This window comes from Ammodytes marinus (assembly GCF_949987685.1).
Source record: "Ammodytes marinus genome assembly, chromosome: 7".
Classification (NCBI taxonomy): domain Eukaryota; kingdom Metazoa; phylum Chordata; class Actinopteri; order Uranoscopiformes; family Ammodytidae; genus Ammodytes; species Ammodytes marinus.
Genome location: NC_137211.1, coordinates 29,766,547 through 29,785,051, shown reverse-complemented (window position 1 = coordinate 29,785,051; position 18,505 = coordinate 29,766,547). Strand labels below are relative to the sequence as shown.

Genomic DNA, 18,505 nt, shown 5'->3' with positions numbered 1-18,505 from the left:
GGATTTGATTAATACAAAAGTAAAAAAGAAGAGGACCAAGAGTTGAACCTTGCAGAACTCCTCGTTGTAGAGCAGTGTTATCCAGGTCGAAAAGAAGTATATTTAAGTTGATCTTTTCCCAAACATACTTATTGCATTTTGCGTGCTCTATACTAAGTGTGTTGTTTTGGAACAACTTTAAGTATGATAAGTGTTCTTTTAGATATGCAAAAGTTCAACTTTAAATGAAAAGCAATATACATAAGTGTACTTAGTTGTGTTAAAATGGAACAACTATAAGTGATCTTTATTGCAATTTAGTGTATTACTTTAAATTATATTTAAAATACCCTTTCATTCACATTTGAAGTGCTCTGTGTAGATCTTTAATTTAATTTAAATTTGGTTTAAAGGTACTTACAATATGTGTCCGTTCATTAGTAATTTATTTTTAAGTATACTTGAAGAGCCACTTATAGTATAATAAAAAGCTGCCCCTTTAAAAAATTTAATATAGATAATAGCTCATTAGTAATGCATTTGAAATTACTTTTCCAGTACAATAAAAAGCTGTAAAAACTGTATTAAAAACACAAAAAACAGAGAACATTTAACACTTTAATGCACGTCTTCTGTACATAAAACATATTTCCAGTGTACACAAGTACAGTATCACATATTGCATTAAAGGCCTACTTCACCGGTTGGAATATGAAGGTGTATTGAACTCGGAGATCCTATTAAGTATAAATGTGGATTTTTTTTAGCCTGAGAAAAGGCCGAAAGAGTGTTTTATGGTCTCACTGTCTAAAGGCCAGGACACACCGGACTACTGACTTTCCGTACGCTCTGCGCTTGCGCAGGACGTAATGCCTCCAAAACAGCAGGCGGCGCTAATCTGTATTGTGGCCCAAACAAATACAGAAGCCGGAAATGATGGGACAGCTCTCTAGACCATAAACATAGATAGAAATACGTATTTATATTTATGGACCATAAAGAGCACCATTTTTTGCAGAGAGTGTCGAGCATGGTGTCGAGCAGTCAACAAGGGTTGATGCATGTGAGTACTCGCTGAACGAAACAAACAAACACATTAAAACAACTGCTAACTGTTGTTAGCTGTTTATGCTACCCGACTCACTTCCGGGCTTCACTGATTCGCTAGCCCTCCACCAATCAAATTTCTCCAACTGAAAGATTGCCCGCCGCCGATTGAACATGTTCGGCTCAAAAGAAGCCCGACGACATCTATGACGACCGACGTCACAGCACACACCAAACAGATTCGTGTCCCCGCCCCTCAGGGATATCCTGCCCGTTAACGTTGTCTAGGGGAACGGCTAAGTTCCGCGATCTGTTTGTAGTAGGCTGTGTCTCGAGCTTGAACACACAGAGCCATGTCCCCAAACTCACTGCGCAACTATATAGGAAATGAACTGTGAAACTGCCGCCTCCCTCCGTTAGTTTTCTGTTTTCACCCAAGTAAGTTACAATCAACTCCGACGCATGGACAGCGTTCAATTAAAACCTCTAATTTTATTATCAAAAATGCTTTGATGCAAAAGAAGTCCGAACACACACAGCGGCAGCAGTGTTGCTTAAAGGTAAGCGCTGTTGCTCACTTTTATCAGCACGTAAACTGCGTGCTGCTGCTGCCCAGGGGCGGTCTTAACGATCTCGGGGCCCACCACTTATTTTTTTTATTTTCTATTTTTTATAAATGATGCTTGTGCATGCTCCCCGCAAAAAGAAAAAAGATTGTGAAATCCAGTTGGTTCATATACGGATCATGAGATAATGGGCCCCCGGGCAAGGCTCTTAAAGCCCCCCCTCCCCTCTATCCAGTCAGTGATTGTATGTGAGATTATTACGAATGAAATAGAATACATGTTTTGTATTACAACCATTACATCTGTGTGTGTATTGCATATTCAAAACTTAATACCATTCAATGAAGAAAAACACTTAGTCGACGAAGTCTGCTGTAGATTTAGTCAACTAAAATCTGCTTATATTTAGTAGACTAAAACTAGACTAAGACTAAAAGATTTCAGATGACTAGAATAGGACTAAGACTAAATCAGAATGTGCTGCCAAAATTAACACTGCCACGGGTTGATGGTTCAATTGTAAATAGTTAATGGAAGTTTCTTTGGATAAAAGTGTCAGCTAAATAAAATGTAATGTAAATAAAACATAATGCTGTAGATACAAACTTGTAGCTAAAGAAAATATTGCATTTTAAGCGTGAAGCATTTTATTTTTTTTATCTCAGTGACAGAGGGTTCAAGGGACTGCTGTGGATTCCAGTTCTAACAGATCTACAGAGACACTGATACTGTTCTGTTAATGTTAACCCCTTCCCCATCCCCCCCTTCCCCAACACCCACAGGGAGGGTGAGGGGGACAAAAACAGGGATGACGGGGACAATGACAGGGATGATGGTCAGGACACCGACAGGGAGCTACACGCGCGTCCGCGCCCAGGTCCGCTTCCAAGCCGCTGTCCAAAGGCTTAGGATACAGGGTCGCAGAGTCCACGGTGTCTGGAGTCCACAGGAAGAGAACCAGCATCACAGCCATCCAGCACACAGACATCTGACAACAGGATGAACTGTTTAACACCACCGTCATACAGAGCATTAACACACAGGCAGAACAGAGGGGTTCTTTTTCGTCAACATAAATTTAGCAGTAGGTCCTGGATACATACAAATCAATGGGACTATAATTCATTTTATTGTTTAATAGATACTACAGGCATTTTTAGAAACTTTTACGACCTCCTCAACAGAACGTGAAGAGGCCTACAAACAGGACAGGCCTGTGGTGACTGTAAGCGAGGTGCTAAGCTAAAGCTAATTAGCAGCAAGATGCCTCCCTTATCAAACGAGGAGTACCAAATACTCCTACAGAGGATTACAGCACTGGAAACAAAAATGAATCGAATAGAAGTGAACGTGGAAGTGAATGGACTATGTGGGAACGACACCACTCTATCAGTGACTAAAAACAGTGGACAAGATCGAGCTAACGCACAGCTAACTAGCACCAGCAAGGCTACGAAGAAACAGAAGGACTGTGTTCAAGGCAGTGATAACCCTCCCTGGAATCGTCTTGGTGCAAAGCCAAAGAGATTGGAAAAGGGAGGACGGATCGGCAGGGCCGAGCGCCATGAGATGACTGATCTGGACAGCTGGCCTGCGTTATCACCTAGGCACAATGCCTCCTCAACCCCCGTGCCCCGGAGGCCGCAGCAATGGATAGCTGCCAATGGGAGACGTAACAACAAACTTCCCCAGCAAACAAGTGTGCTAGTGTCAAATAGGTTCACCCCACTGTTACAACTCCCTGGATTTCCCTCTGATGACAACACAGCAGCCTCACACCGCAAGGTAAGGCCCGAAAGCCAAGAGCCACAGAGAGAGCTAACAACCGGGCTAACCAAGCTAACAACCGGGCCTAAAACTCTAATTGTTGGAGACTTTTCTGTTAGAGATATGAAAAGCATGTTTAGTGTTGATACCAAAGTACTCTGCTATCCAAATGATATGGTATCTGACTTAGAAAAAAGAATCCTGGACATTGCAGCTGCTCACACAACTGTAAAGAACATCATTCTGCACATCGGGTCTAATGATATTGTAAAGCAGGAGTCTGAAATGTTGAAACAGGACTTTAAAGATCTCTTGAACACGGTCAGCTCACTGAAAGCTAAGGTGTATATCAGTGGTCCTCTGCCACCAATCAGAAGAGGAACTGAGAAATTCACCAGATTGCTGGCACTGACCACGTGGCTTTCAGCTGCGTGCCCCGACCACTCAGTGCATTTTATTGACAATTTTAACACTTTCTGGAACCGCAGCCAGTTTTTTTAAGACAGATGGACTCTGCCTAAATAAGACAGGATTACAAGTATTCATATCAAATATGTTCTACGTCCTGCGCCACCCATCTGTTCGTGCCAAGGACAAGATACTGGAGAAAGCCAAAACAAAGCATTGCAGCAGCGCCGAAGGACAACTGCCGGCCCCAGATAACAACTCAGACCATGAGAGATATCAGGGCAGAGAGGAGGAGGCTCCACCCATCCCCGTCTCCCCTGGACCCCGCAGGTCACCAAGCCGACCTCTCTCTCCTCCTTTCTCTCCTACAACCACCCTTTCTTCATCCTCTCCTGAGCTGGAGTTCATGGAAATCGTATGTACTCCCCGTCAACGTCAATCCACTCCCCCTCAACTTGTCAATCTTAGCCACAGCGCCCGGCTCGTCTCCCCTCCACGCACACCCCCTCTGATCCAACCGTGCAATCTTAGCCACAGCGCCCGGCTCGTCATCCCTCCATGCACACCCCCTCTGATAGGTCATCATCATCAGGAGACTTTGAACGGCTGTGTGTCTGAATCGAGCTTTGTAGATAAACTTGCCTTGCCTTGCCTTGATGATGTCAGCACTTGATATGTGCCGGGCCGCGGCTACACAGGTATCGCTTTTGACTCACAGGATAAGCCGGGGCCCTGTTTCTCAAAGTGTATCTTAAGTAACAGGAAACTCTTAAATCCTGTAAATGTATCAAATCTGATAAGCATTCCTCTTCAGCCACAGTGTGCTGAAATAAATCGGGCTGACAATGCTTCGAACACACTAAATTTAGCTTTATTAAACATCAGATCCTTGGCAGGTAAAACATTTTTAATTAATGATCTCATTACTAGGCACAATCTTAATGTTATGTTTTTAACGGAAACTTGGTTAGACCAAGATAACAGCTCAGCTGTTCTCATAGAGTCCGCCCCCCCAAATTACAATTTTGTGAGTGAATCCAGAGTGCATAAAAAAGGAGGAGGGGTTGCTATTCTGTTTAAAGAATCTCTACAATGCAAAAAGATGTCTTATGGAAATTTTGATTCATTCGAGTATGTGGCTCTACAGTTAAATTCAGCCTCTAGAGCAATTTTCATCAATATCTACCGGCCACCACAATACAATACAAGCTTTTTTGATGACCTTGCTGAACTGCTGTCTGTAATCTCTACTGAGTTTGACTGTGTATTAATCGTCGGAGATTTCAATATTCATACTGACAAACCAGAGGACAGATGTGCAAAAGAACTGTGCTGTGTCCTTGACAACTTTGGACTAAATCAGCATGTTGACAAACCAACTCATAACAAAGGGCACACGCTGGACCTTATCATTTCCAGAGGAATGAACATTTCAGACTTAACAGTGGCAGATATAGGTCCCCTCTCAGACCATTCCTGTTTATTTTTTGAGAGTAAAATGTCTGTGCACACAATTGATCAATCAAAAGTAATCAAAAAACGGTATATTACAGAAAATACCAGAGAAACATTCATTCAAGCATTTTCTTCAATACCACCCCTCCCCTGTAACTCAGTTAAGGAGCTCTTAGACAACTTTAACGGCAAACTTATCAGTATTATAGATGCTATTGCGCCCACTAAGATGAAGGCTGTCTCTGGTAAGAAAAGATCTCCTTGGAGAAATGCCCCGCAGGTCAGAATAGAAAGAAGAGAGTGCCGTAAAGCAGAACGCAGGTGGCGAAAAACAAATCTCCAGGTTCATTATGACATCTTCAAAGAGAAACTGTGTACGTTTAACTCAGAACTGAGAAATGCAAGGCAGTCTTTCTTTTCTGACATAATCACCAAAAACAACAACAATGCACGTGCCCTGTTTGCTACTGTCGACAGATTAACAAACCCTCCTGTGTCAGTAGCGTCAGAACATCTCTCCACAAGAGCCTGCAATGAATTTGCCTCCTTCTTTACTGAGAAAATTCACAAAATTAGACAAGCTGTCACTGCATCAATACCAAGTTCAACATATGTGTTCCCTCTTAAAATCAATTCAAATACAATGACAGAATTTTATCTTATAAACCACAAAAACCTGGAGGACATTATACAACACCTGAACTCCTCATCCTGCTGCCTTGACATTCTGCCCACAGGCTTCTTTAAAACAGTTTTTAGCTGTATGGCCTCAGATGTTCTACAAATTGTCAACATGTCCCTTCAGACAGGTGTATTCCCACAGGCCCTGAAAACAGCAGTCATCAAGCCACTCCTAAAAAAGAACAATCTAGATACATCACTCATGAAAAATTATAGGCCCATATCTAACCTACCATTTTTAAGTAAAATCATTGAAAAAGCTGTTTATCAACTGCTAAATAACTACTTAGCAAAGAACAACTGCTTTGATGTTTTCCAGTCAGGATTTCGACAACACCACAGCACTGAGACTGCTCTGGTTAAGGTCCTCAATGACATCCATTTAAACACAGACTGTGGCAAAAGTTCTGTCTTAGTTTTACTGGATCTCAGTGCCGCTTTTGACACAGTTGACCACAGCATATTACTAGATCGACTAGCAAATTGGGTTGGACTTTCGGGAACTGTACTAAGCTGGTTTGAATCCTACTTAAAGGATAGAGACTACTATGTGTCAATAGGCAATTTCACATCTGAGCGGACAAATATTGAATGCGGAGTCACCCAAGGTTCCATTCTTGGGCCTCTTCTGTTTAACATCTACATGCTCCCACTAGCTCAGATTATGAATAAGAACAAATTATGCTACCATAATTATGCAGACGACACACAAATTTACATAACCATATCACCAGGAGACTACAGTCCGATACAGGCACTGAGTAAATGCATTGAACAAATCAATGATTGGATGTGCCAAAATTTCCTTCAATTAAACAACGACAAAACTGAAGTAATTGTCTTTGGTGCCAAAGATGAACAATTAAAAGTCAGCACACAGCTTACATCCGTTATGTTAGAAACCACACCCCAAGCCAGAAATCTTGGTGTAATCGTAGACTCTGACTTGAATTTCAAGAAACACATTAAATCAATTAATAAATCAGCCTACTACCACCTAAAAAACATATCAAGAATTAAAGGGCTTATGTCTCAGCAAGATTTAGAAAAACTTATCCATGCATTTATCTTTAGTAGACTTGACTACTGTAACAGTGACCTTGCTGGCCTTCCAAAAAAATCTATCGGACAGCTTCAGCTAATTCAGAACGCTGCTGCTCGAGTCCTCACTAGGACCAAAAAAGTGGATCACATTACCCCAGTTCTGAGGTCTTTACACTGGCTTCCTGTCACTCAAAGAATTGATTTCAAAATACTGATGTTGGTTTATAAAGCACTAAATGGTTTAGGGCCAAAATACATTACTGATATGCTGATACGTTATGAACCGTCCAGAGCCCTTAGGTCGTCTGGGACAGGTCTACTTACAGTCCCTAGAGTTAGGACTAAACAAGGAGAAACAGCTTTTAGTTATTATGCACCAAAAATCTGGAACAAACTTCCAGAAAACTTGAGGTCTGCTGCTACTCTCAGCTCTTTTAAATCGAGTCTGAAGACTTTTTTGTTTCCATTTTAACCTGCAATTTGTATTTTATTTGCTTCTTTTATTAGCTTTTAAATGTTTTATAATGTGTCTCCATTTTAACCTGCAATTTTTATTTTATTTGCTTCTTTTATTCGCTTTTAAATGTTTTATAATGTGTTTTATGTATTCTAATCTTGCCCCTGTAAAGCACTTTGAGTGGCTTTGTGTCTGAATTGTGCTATATAAATAAACTTGCCTTGCCTTGCCTTGCCTAAAGTTATTCAGAATTATTAAAGTTATTTGTTAAAGATTACATCATAACCAACAATAACAGTCAAACAGAGTGCTCACCTTCATGGTTGATCCTCACCGGGTCTGTTGAGTCTGAACAACAGAAAAGACAGAACAATAAGTTAAACAAAGGTTACAGTAAAAATTACAATCTTATTTTTTTACCACGCCAGCTGTTCCTGGGTGAGCGTACCCATGACAAAGGCATTAAGAAAACACTTGTAAAAATAACAATATTTGCACTGATGGTCTCGTTTGCTGTCACATATAATTTATGATCATCAGAGGAAAAATTTGACTGTTTCAGAAATACTTTAAAGTTCCTCGTAGCTAAGGCTATAACAAGACACACAGAGAACCTGGTTACAGAGTGAGTAAAAAGTGCATTTCTTTTACCTGTCTGCTGAAAGAATTCTCCTGTTGGGTGATCTAGAGCGGTCCTTCTCTCTTCAGGTTTCCTCTCAGTGTTGGAAGGTGATCGAGTGAAGACAGTGTGAAAGGGGACATGCTTTATAGCCCCCCCCCCCCCCCCCCCCCACACACACACACACACACACACACACACACACACACACAGGAAAAGCAGCCAGGCCAGGCCAGAAACAGGAAAAGCAGCCAGGCCAGGCCAGAAACAGGAAAAACAGCCAGAGTAGCAGACGGTAGAAAAGGTTAGCGAGCTAACACATAAATGAATTGAGTCAAGAGTGTACTGTTTGACCCCTAAGCCTCAGTTGCCAAGCTATAACTTGCATTTATTTGTTTCTGTTGTGAAGTAGCCTCTCTCATACAGCGCCACATGGAAGCGATAAATCAATTTACTCAAATAGCTGCTGGTTAACATTCTGTTTTAACTCTTGTATTGTTTGTCTGTGTCTTACAGGGAGTTTGGTAAAACGGAAATGGATGGAAATAACGGCAAATATTTTCGCATGTTCAGTGTGGCAATGTGTATGCCGAGCCCTGAGAACCAGGAGATTAACAACATCCTTAACACACTCAAAACACTGGATTACGATGTAAAGAAAGAAGGACTAGTGTTGTGGGGAAAAAAGATTGTGTTCACCAATGTTTTAGTAAATAAAGACACTCATGTAGAGTATCGCCTTGCTCGGCAGTTAGACATCTTAAAAGGAAAATGTGGTATTATTATTATTATTATTATTATTATTATTATGTCCCTGCAGATTTATTAGACTGGAATCACAGCGTTCCCAAGACCTTTTCTACCATCTGCTACTCTGGCTGCTTTTCCTGTTTCTGGACTGACCTGGCTGCTTTTTCTGTTGCTTTTCATGACCTACTCTGGTATTTTCTGGTACTCGTTAAACCCGTTTTCACTGATCCATCCATTTCCATTTTACCAAACTCCCTGTAAGACACAGACAAACAATACAATATTGTGGTAGCTTGTACATGTATTTTAAGCATATGTGTTTAATTCTTAGTGAAATAGTATTTGTCCTCTGAGCGTGTTGCAGCACAAAGCCCAATGCTAAAGCACAGAGTTGAAAGTTAGAGGTTTGGAAACTAGTCAAGAGTTAAAACTGAATGTTAACCAGCAGCTATTTGAGTAAATTGATTTATCGCTTCCATGTGGCGCTGTATGAGAGAGGCTACTTCACAACAGAAACAAATAAATGCAAGTTATAGCGTGGCAACTGAGGCTTAGGGGTCAAACAGTACACTCTTGACTCAATTCATTTATGTGTTAGCTCGCTGGTGGGGCAGGGCAGGGCAGTAGGTGTGTGCGACCCGCCTTAACCTGACATTAGGCCCTGGGGCTGAGAGGTATTAGTGACTGGTCCCTCTCTGAGCCAGATAACACAATATGTCTATTGATAGATGACCAAATAATTTTGGTGTGTGTGTGTGTGTCAATAGGCCACTTCTAAAGGTTTTTTCAGTAAAACCTGTTTAATGACCACAACCTGGCCTCTTCCGCGTGTTGGTAGATTACACACAGTAGCTGTCCTGACAAACCAGTTATCACCAATAAAAACAAAACACACCAATACGTCTGGACTCTTTCATTCTTTGTCTATGTTTAAGAATGTCAATATTACAATACATGTCTTTATTTGAATAGCATTGTTCTTAAAGCTATAGTGCGTAACTTTGTTCGTATGAAGTACATACATTCAAACCATCGCCAAATGAGTTGACACAAAGTTAATTAAGCCTATCAGCTCCACAAAACTCTCCCTGTATTTCTCAGTATGGCAGCGTTTACAAACTGGTGTCCCTCTCCCTCCCCCTCCCTGACACTGGTGCAGGAGCTCAGAAAAATCCCCAAAAAGAGCCCAAGAAATGCTTTCATGTTTTTTTAAGGTTCAAGACTGCTATTATAACATTAATTGATTGGAATAGCACCTCTCAACCCTGTTGGAAAGTTATTTTAACCCTTGTGCCCCACTTTAAAAAATATATATATCTGTACACCTTTGTGGCAATTCACATTGGCCTGGATTTCGTCACTGGTCTTCCCCCCTCTAATGGCCATACAGTCATCCTCACAGTTGTGGATAGGTTCTCTAAGGCGGTTCATTTCATTGCCCTCCCAAAGCTCCCCTCTGCCTCCGAGACTGCCCAGCTGCTCGTGCAGCATGTGTTCCGCCTCCACGGGATTCCCGCGGACCTCGTCTCCGACCGGGGACCCCAATTCATCTCCCAGGTGTGGAAAGCCTTCTGCCGTGTGCTGGGGGCCTCTGTCAGCCTGTCATCAGGGTACCAGCCGCAGACTAATGGGCAGGCGGAGAGAGCAAATCAGGACCTTGGAACCGCGCTGCGTTGTGTGGCTGCCCGCAACCCCTCTGCCTGGAGCGACCATCTCTCTTGGATCGAGTATGCCCACAACTCCATGTCCTGTGCAGCCACCGGCATGTCCCCGTTTGAATGTTCCCTGGGGTACCAACCGCCCTTGTTTCCTGCTCAGGAGGACGACATCTCCGTTCCCTCAGTACAGCACCATCTCCGCCGCTGCCGCAGGGTGTGGAAGGGCGCGCGCACCGCTCTGCTGCGCTCCGCTGAGCAGAACCGGCGCACGGCGGATCGCCACCGGGCTCCCGCTCCTGCCTATCGGGTGGGTCAGCAGGTGTGGTTGTCCTCCAAAGACCTGCCCTTACAGACTGGCTCTAAGAAGTTAACCCCTCGTTTTGTGGGGCCCTTCCCTATTGTCTCTGTCATCAACCCCTCTGCGGTCACACTCAAGCTGCCCTCAGCCATGCACGTCCACCCAACCTTCCATGTCTCTCGTTTAAAGCCAGTCTCCACCACCCAGCTTACACCGTCCGGCGGTTGATGGACATTCGGCGTCGGGGCAGAGGGCATCAGTACCTCGTGGATTGGGAGGGTTACGGTCCTGAGGAAAGGAGCTGGGTTTCACGGGGTCTCATTCTCGACCCCTCCCTCATCCGGGATTTCCATCTGGCTCATCCAGAGAAGCCTAGGCCGCCTGGAGGCGTCCATTGAGGGGAGGGTACTGTTGTGGTCACAGCAGCCCGCTGTGTTTTTCCTCGTCTGTATCTGCCACTCCCCCTGTCTGTCTCACTTCGCACCTGGTCCTCATCTGCAATCACGCTCACCTGGTCTTCACCTCCAATCAACTCCCCTTCATAACCCGTGGATTCCTTGCTGTTGGCGCCAGATCGTCCTATGCGCTACCGTGGTTCCAGTTTACTGTTCCCTCGCTCTCGCTTACTCGTCTCTTGTTTCTTGTGCCTGTAGCTGTTGACCACAACCTAACTTTTGTTTTTCCTCTGCCTGCAGTATCCGGATCACTCTCTCCAGCTTCCCGGCTTTGGCCACCCCCTGGCTCCCTCACCCACTACCTGCTTCCCCACACCATATATAAATAAACTTTTTTTTATATAAATCCTACTTCGTCTCTGTCTGCTCTTGGGTCCAGCATCGTAAACCATAACAGCTCCCTGACTAAGAAAGTTGGTGAAAGCAGAGGATTTACTTTTTTGGTACATTGGAGAAAATTCAAACTAACGAAGTCAGTGATGGTGGCCTTTTTTTTTACAACCACCATCGTCCATCATCATCTGGCACACTGCTGCCACTGTCAAGAACAAGGGCAGACTGCTGTGAATGGCCCTCTCTGCTGAGAAGGTCATTGGCTGCAATTGGCCATCCCTCCAGGACCTGTATACATCTAGGACCCCTGACCCTGATTGTTGCTGACCCCTCTCCCCCTGGACACAAACTCTTTGTGACACTCCCCTCTGCGCTCCATCACCACCCAAACCACACGGCAAAAGTATTTTTTTTTCTCTTTATTTTTATACTATTTTTATTAACAGATTTGAAAGACAAACAACACCTACGACAATACACATAAAACTGAGAAAAACGAACAAAAAAACAACAACATAAGATCACACGCACTCACACATCCAGTAGGAGAGTCACTGCAAGCCAAACATAATTCATCCTAGCCATGTGTCTAAAGGACAAAAGCTCATGCCAGCACACAACATCCACTACAGCCAATACTTGATATGAACAAAACAACTTTGAAAATGCAGCTTCAGCATTAAAGTACACACAGAAAAAGACCTTGTCTACATAGGGATGAAGTCAAAGTCAGACCGATCCAAATGTAGCAACAGAGAACCAAAGGAGTTTTCCCATTTGTCTACTTACAGTTTCTTGAGGGCCTCATCAACAAGCACCACTGATTCACACCATCCTCTATGCATTATTAAGTCGATACTGAGGGCATGCGCTTTTACCAAACCTGCGTCCCCACTGTTGTGGTTGTGCTATTAATTTTCTAAGCAATCCTCCACAATGTGGCACTGTTTCCAAGCCCTGCTCTACTATAAAGCCTCTGGGATTATGTAAATCTGCCTGAATAAAAATGGAGCTCATTGCATAAACTGAAACGCAGTTAAAAAAAATTAACACCTTTTTTTAATTTAACGCAGTCAACCCCATTTTTTCAGTATAAGTTTAAGTTTGTTTGCTGAAAGCCAATCCTCTAAAATATTAAAGTCTGACTGTAAAGAAGATTCAATCTGTGCTGAATTCGTTGTAGATGTATAAATAACTGTGTCGTCTGCATAAAGATGGGCATGTCATTCTGAACATAAAGAGGGGATTTGATTAATACAAAAGTAAAAAAGAAGAGGACCAAGAGTTGAACCTTGCAGAACTCCTCGTTGTAGAGCAGTGTTATCCAGGTCGAAAAGAAGTATATTTAAGTTGATCTTTTCCCAAACATACTTATTGCATTTTGCGTGCTCTATACTAAGTGTGTTGTTTTGGAACAACTTTAAGTATGATAAGTGTTCTTTTAGATATGCAAAAGTTCAACTTTAAATGAAAAGGAATATACATAAGTGTACTTAGTTGTGTTAAAATGGAACAACTATAAGTGATCTTTATTGCAATTTAGTGTATTACTTTAAATTATATTTAAAATACCCTTTCATTCACATTTGAAGTGCTCTGTGTAGATCTTTAATTTAAATTTGGTTTAAAGGTACTTACAATATGTGTCCGTTCATTAGTAATTTATTTTTAAGTATACTTGAAGAGCCACTTATAGTATAATAAAAAGCTGCCCCTTTAAAAAATGTAATATAGATAATAGCTCATTAGTAATGCATTTGAAATTACTTTCCCAGTACAATAAAAAGCTGTAAAAACTGTATTAAAAACACAAAAAACAGAGAACATTTAACACTTTAATGCACGTCTTCTGTACATAAAACATATTTCCAGTGTACACAAGTACAGTATCACATATTGCATTAAAGGCCTACTTCACCGGTTGGAATATGAAGGTGTATTGAACTCGGAGATCCTATTAAGTATAAATGTGGATTTTTTTTAGCCTGAGAAAAGGCCGAAAGAGTGTTTTATGGTCTCACTGTCTAAAGGCCAGGACACACCGGACTACTGACTTTCCGTACGCTCTGCGCTTGCGCAGGACGTAATGCCTCCAAAACAGCAGGCGGCGCTAATCTGTATTGTGGCCCAAACAAATACAGAAGCCGGAAATGATGGGACAGCTCTCTAGACCATAAACATAGATAGAAATACGTATTTATATTTATGGACCATAAAGAGCACCATTTTTTTGCAGAGAGTGTCGAGCATGGTGTCGAGCAGTCAACAAGGGTTGATGCATGTGAGTACTCGCTGAACGAAACAAACAAACACATTAAAACAACTGCTAACTGTTGTTAGCTGTTTATGCTACCCGACTCACTTCCGGGCTTCACTGATTCGCTAGCCCTCCACCAATCAAATTTCTCCAACTGAAAGATTGCCCGCCGCCGATTGAACATGTTCGGCTCAAAAGAAGCCCGACGACATCTATGACGACCGACGTCACAGCACACACCAAACAGATTCGTGTCCCCGCCCCTCAGGGATATCCTGCCCGTTAACGTTGTCTAGGGGAACGGCTAAGTTCCGCGATCTGTTTGTAGTAGGCTGTGTCTCGAGCTTGAACACACAGAGCCATGTCCCCAAACTCACTGCGCAACTATATAGGAAATGAACTGTGAAACTGCCGCCTCCCTCCGTTAGTTTTCTGTTTTCACCCGAGTAAGTTACAATCAACTCCGACGCATGGACAGCGTTCAATTAAAACCTCTAATTTTATTATCAAAAATGCTTTGATGCAAAAGAAGTCCGAACACACACAGCGGCAGCAGTGTTGCTTAAAGGTAAGCGCTGTTGCTCACTTTTATCAGCACGTAAACTGCGTGCTGCTGCTGCCCAGGGGCGACCTTAACGATCTCGGGGCCCGTTTCAAGACCTAGTGTGGGGCCCACCACTTATTTTTTTTATTTTCAATTTTTTATAAATGATGCTTGTGCATGCTCCCCGCAAAAAGAAAAAAGATTGTGAAATCCAGTTGGTTCATATACGGATCATGAGATAATGGGCCCCCGGGCAAGGCTCTTAAAGCCCCCCCTCCCCTCTATCCAGTCAGTGATTGTATGTGAGATTATTACGAATGAAATAGAATACATGTTTTGTATTACAACCATTACATCTGTGTGTGTATTGCATATTCAAAACTTAATACCAATCAATGAAGAAAAACACTTAGTCGACGAAGTCTGCTGTAGATTTAGTCAACTAAAATCTGCTTATATTTAGTAGACTAAAACTAGACTAAGACTAAAAGATTTCAGATGACTAGAATAGGACTAAGACTAAATCAGAATGTGCTGCCAAAATTAACACTGCCACGGGTTGATGGTTCAATTGTAAATAGTTAATGGAAGTTTCTTTGGATAAAAGTGTCAGCTAAATAAAATGTAATGTAAATAAAACATAATGCTGTAGATACAAACTTGTAGCTAAAGAAAATATTGCATTTTAAGCGTGAAGCATTTAATTTTTTTTATCTCAGTGACAGAGGGTTCAAGGGACTGCTGTGGATTCCAGTTCTAACAGATCTACAGAGACACTGATACTGTTCTGTTAATGTTAACCCCCTCCCCCTCCCCCTCCCCTTCCCCCTCCCCTTCCCCCTCCCCCTCCCCTTCCCCCTCCCCAACACCCACACGGAGGGTGAGGGGGACAAAAACAGGGATGACGGGGACAATGACAGGGATGATGGTCAGGACACAGACAGGGAGCTACACGCGCGTCCGCGCCCAGGTCCGCTTCCAAGCCGCTGTCCAAAGGCTTAGGATACAGGGTCGCAGAGTCCACGGTGTCTGGAGTCCACAGGAAGAGAACCAGCATCACAGCCATCCAGCACACAGACATCTGACAACAGGATGAACTGTTTAACACCACCGTCATACAGAGCATTAACACACAGGCAGAACAGAGGGGTATACTACGAAGAGAGATTAAGGGCTGAGCGAGGTCTGTTGAGTCTGAAGCCAGAGTTTTCAGTATCACGAAAGGTGGCTCTCTTTCTACCTGGCTAGATCACCGTGGTAACAGAGGCTGCACGGTTAACCTGCTCAGACCAGTTTTTGTTCCAGAGTTTGAGCTTAAATTCAGCAGTAGTATACCCCTCTGGTGTGTATAAGAATAATTCACTTTCACTACCTTTAGCCAACGAATCACCATTGTTTACCCATTTTAGAGATACAATAAAGTTATTCAGAATTATTAAAGTTATTTGTTAAAGATTACATCATAACCAACAATAACAGTCAAACAGAGTGCTCACCTTCATGGTTGATCCTCACCGGGTCTGTTGAGTCTGAACAACAGAAAAGACAGAACAATAAGTTAAACAAAGGTTACAGTAAAAATTACAATCTTATTTTTTTACCACGCCAGCTGTTCCTGGGTGAGCGTACCCATGACAAAAGCATTAAGAAAACACTTGTAAAAATAACAATATTTGCACTGATGGTCTCGTTTGCTGTCACATATAATTTATGATCATCAGAGGAAAAATTTGACTGTTTCAGAAATACTTTAAAGTTCCTCGTAGCTAAGGCTATAACAAGACACACAGAGAACCTGGTTACAGAGTGAGTAAAAAGTGCATTTCTTTTACCTGTCTGCTGAAAGAATTCTCCTGTTGGGTGATCTAGAGCGGTCCTTCTCTCTTCAGGTTTCCTCTCAGTGTTGGAAGGTGATGGAGTGAAGACAGTGTGAAAGGGGACATGCTTTATAGCAGAGAGACACACTGGGACACTCCCCCACACACACACACACACACACACACACACACACACACACACACACACACACACACACACACACACACACACACACACACACACACACACACACACACACACACACACACACACACACACAGGAAAAGCAGCCAGGCCAGGCCAGAAACAGGAAAAGCAGCCAGGCCAGGCCAGAAACAGGAAAAACAGCCAGAGTAGCAGACGGTAGAAAAGGTTAGCGATAAATCAATTTACTCAAATAGCTGCTGGTTAACATTCTGTTTTAACTCTTGACTAGTTTCCAAACCTTTAACTTTCACCTCTGTGCTTTAGCATTGGGCTTTGTGCTGCAACACGCTCAGAGGACAAATACTATTTCACTAAGAATTAAACACATATGCTTAAAATACATGTACAAGCTACCACAATATTGTATTGTTTGTCTGTGTCTTACAGGGAGTTTGGTAAAACGGAAATGGATGGAAATAACGGCAAATATTTTCGCATGTTCAGTGTGGCAATGTGTATGCCGAGCCCTGAGAACCAGGAGATTAACAACATCCTTAACACACTCAAAACACTGGATTATAAATTGGATTACGATGTAAAGAAAGAAGGACTAGTGTTGTGGGGAAAAAAGATTGTGTTCACCAATGTTTTAGTAAATAAAGACACTCATGTAGAGTATCGCCTTGCTCGGCAGTTAGACATCTTAAAAGGAAAATGTGGTATTATTATTATTATTATTATTATTATTATGTCCCTGCAGATTTATTAGACTGGAATCACAGCGTTCCCAAGACCTTTTCTACCATCTGCTACTCTGGCTGCTTTTCCTGTTTCTGGACTGACCTGGCTGCTTTTTCTGTTGCTTTTCATGACCTACTCTGGTATTTTCTGGTACTCGTTAAACCCGTTTTCACTGATCCATCCATTTCCATTTTACCAAACTCCCTGTAAGACACAGACAAACAATACAATATTGTGGTAGCTTGTACATGTATTTTAAGCATATGTGTTTAATTCTTAGTGAAATAGTATTTGTCCTCTGAGCGTGTTGCAGCACAAAGCCCAATGCTAAAGCACAGAGGTGAAAGTTAAAGGTTTGGAAACTAGTCAGAGTTACAACAGAATGTTAACCAGAGCTATTTGAGTAAATTGATTTATCGCTTCCGTGTGGCGCTGTATGAGAGAGGCTACTTCACAACAGAAACAAATAAATGCAAGTTATAGCTTGGCAACTGAGGCTTAGGGGTCAAACAGTACACTCTTGACTCAATTCATTTATGTGTTAGCTCGCTGGTGGGGCAGGGCAGGGCAGTAGGTGTGTGCGACCCGCCTTAACCTGACATTAGGCCCTGGGGCTGAGAGGTATTAGTGACTGGTCCCTCTCTGAGCCAGATAACACAATATGTCTATTGATAGATGACCAAATAATTTTGGTGTGTGTGTGTGTGTGTGTGTGTGTCAATAGGCCACTTCTAAAGGTTTTTTCAGTAAAACCTGTTTAATGACCACAACCTGGCCTCTTCCGCGTGTTGGTAGATTACACACAGTAGCTGTCCTGACAAACCAGTTATCACCAATAAAAACAAAACACACCAATACGTCTGGACTCTTTCATTCTTTGTCTATGTTTAAGAATGTCAATATTACAATACATGTCTTTATTTGAATAGCATTGTTCTTAAAGCTATAGTGCGTAACTTTTTTCGTATGAAGTACATACATTCAAACCATCGCCAAATGAGTTGACACAAAGTTAATTAAGCCTATCAGCTCCACAAAACTCTCCCTGTATTTCTCAGCATGGCAGCGTTACAAACTGGTGTCCCTCTCCCTCCCCCTCCCTGACACTGGTGCAGGAGCTCAGAAAAATCCCCAAAAAGAGCCCAAGAAATGCTTTCATGTTTTTTTAAGGTTCAAGACTGCTATTATAACATTAATTAATTAATTGATTGGAATAGCACCTCTCAACCCTGTTGGAAAGTTATTTTAACCCTTGTGCCCCACTTTAAAAAAAATATATATCTGTACACCTTTGTGGCAAAAATGTCCACACTCACAAACACTGCTTTAAAATCAACATACATCAATACTTTTTTCACTTTTTATTATTTCATAAACCTCTTAAGACCCTTCAAAGTCCAAGTTTTTTTATTGCCAGTTCTGATATATGCGTGACATACATCAGAATCTAAATGGCGTTTATCTCTGGCCCATGGTGCAAT

General features: G+C 42.2%; 2 long non-coding RNA genes across 2 annotated transcripts; both read right to left on the bottom strand.

Moving 5' to 3' along the window:
- Positions 1 to 1,839: 1,839 nt before the first annotated feature.
- On the bottom strand, positions 1,840 to 8,134 carry LOC307253790. Its single transcript, XR_013844969.1, has 3 exons — positions 8,056 to 8,134; positions 7,720 to 7,752; positions 1,840 to 2,580 (listed from the first exon to the last, which is right to left on the bottom strand). It is a non-coding gene; the product is annotated as an uncharacterized lncRNA (long non-coding RNA).
- Positions 8,135 to 15,214: 7,080 nt separating this feature from the next.
- Positions 15,215 to 16,229, bottom strand: LOC307253354. The gene is made up of 3 exons (XR_013844958.1): positions 16,151 to 16,229; positions 15,815 to 15,847; positions 15,215 to 15,399 (listed from the first exon to the last, which is right to left on the bottom strand). It is a non-coding gene; the product is annotated as an uncharacterized lncRNA (long non-coding RNA).
- Positions 16,230 to 18,505: the final 2,276 nt, after the last annotated feature.